The sequence below is a fragment of the Chiloscyllium plagiosum genome, unplaced genomic scaffold (genome assembly GCF_004010195.1).
Source record: "Chiloscyllium plagiosum isolate BGI_BamShark_2017 unplaced genomic scaffold, ASM401019v2 scaf_1524, whole genome shotgun sequence".
In the NCBI taxonomy this organism is placed as follows: domain Eukaryota; kingdom Metazoa; phylum Chordata; class Chondrichthyes; order Orectolobiformes; family Hemiscylliidae; genus Chiloscyllium; species Chiloscyllium plagiosum.
The window spans coordinates 10,021-12,024 of record NW_025212287.1 but is presented as its reverse complement, the minus strand read 5'-3'; positions in this window follow the sequence as shown (position 1 = coordinate 12,024).

Below are 2,004 nucleotides of genomic sequence, written 5' to 3'. Positions count from 1 at the left end.
CAGTAGTGTGTAAAAAATAAACTTTATCTTATTTCAAGAGCTTTGCTACTTTTTAAAGTTGAAACAGTCAAACTAAAAGAGCTAACGTTTCAGCACTCTACAAATTCATAATTCATGGACCACTTGAACACAGCTGAAGTGATCTTCGGGTTTCTATGTGAGGGGCTGAAAGATAGATGTTGCTTTTTGTTTATGTGAGGGTGGTGGTGGAGGGTTGTTTTTCAGACTGGAGACCTCTGACCAGAGGAATGCCACAAGGATCAGTGCTAGGTCCTCTAGTTTTTGTCATTTACATAAATGATTTGGATGCGAGCATAAGAGGCACAGTTAGTAAGTTTGCAGGTGACACCAAAATTGGATGTGTTGTGGACAGCGGAGGGTTACCTCAGATTACAACAAGATCTGGACCAGATGGGACAATGGGCTGAGAAGTGGCAGATGGAGTTTAATTCAGATAAGTGCGAGGTGCTGCATTTTGGGAAAGCAAATCTTACCAGGACTTACACACTTAATGTTAAGGTCCGAGGGAGTATTGCTGAACAAAGAGACCTTAGAGTGCAGGTTCATAGCTCCGTGAAAGTTGAGTCGCAGGTGGATAGGATGGTGAAAAAGGCGTTTGGTATGCTTTCCTTTATTGTTCAGAGTGTGGAGTACAGGAGTTGGGAGGTCATGTTGCGCCTATACAGGACATTGGTTAGGCCACTGTTGGAATATTGCGTGCAATTCGGGTCTCCTTCCTATCGGAAAGATGTTGTGAAACTTGAAAGGGATCAGAAAAGATTTACAAGGCTGTTGCCAGGGTTGGAGGATCTGAGCTACAGGGAGAGGCTGAACAGGCTGGGACTGTTTTCCCTGGAGCATCGGAGGCTGAGGGGTGACCTTATAGAGGTTTACAAAATTATGAGTGGCAAGGATAGGATGAATAGACATAGTCTTTTCCCTGGGGTCAGGGAGTCCAGAACTGGAGGGCATAGGATTGTTGTGTGAGAGGGGAAAGATATAAAAGAGACCTAAGGGGCAACTTTTTCATGCAGAGGGTGGTACGTGTATGGAATGAGCTGCCAGAGGATGTGGTGGAAGCTGATACAATTGCAATATTTAAGAGGCATTTGGATGGGTATATGAATAGGAAGGGATTGGAGGGATATGGGCTGGGTGCTGGCAGGTGGGACTAGATTGGGTTGGGATATCTGGTCGGCATGGACGGGTTGGACCGAAGGGTCTGTTTCCATGCTGTACATCTCTACGACTCTAAGTTGAATGACTTGTCAAAAAAAAGGAGGCGGCTTACGTAAAGATGAGGCATGAAGGCTCAATTCGGGCTCTTGAGAGTTACAAGTTAGTTTGGAAGGACTAAAGAGAGAGCCAAGAAGAGGAAGGAGGAGACATGATCAAGGAGAACCCTAAAGCTTTTTAGAGGTATGTCAGGAAATAAAGAAAATGACTAGAGTAACATTAGGGCCTGTGAAGTAGTTGGAAGTTGTGCATGGAATCTGAGGAGATAGGAGAAGCCATGATTATTCTTCATCAGTATTCATACAGGAAAATGACAATGTTGTAGAAAAGAGTACTGAGATACAGGCTCTTAAACTAGACAGGATTGAGATTCACAAGGAGGATGTGTTAGCAATTCTGGAACGTGTGAAAATAGATAAAGCTCCTGGGCCTGATGGGATTTATCCTATAATTCTCTGGGAAGCTAAGGAGGAGTTTACAGATCTTAATGTTTGTCTTTGATCTTAATGTCATCATTGTCTGCAGGAATAATGCCAGAAGACTGGAGGATAGCAAACGTTGTCTCCTTGTTCAAAAAGAGGAGTAGAGAGAACCCTAGTAATTATAGATCAAAGTTAAAAATGACACAACACCAGGTTATAGTCCAACAGGTTTATTTGGAAGCACTAGCTTTCGGAGGGCTGTTCCTTCATCAGATGGCTGTGGTTTGTCTAGTTCTCCATAACCATCTGATTAAGGAGCAGCCCTTGAAAGCTAGGGCTTCCAAAT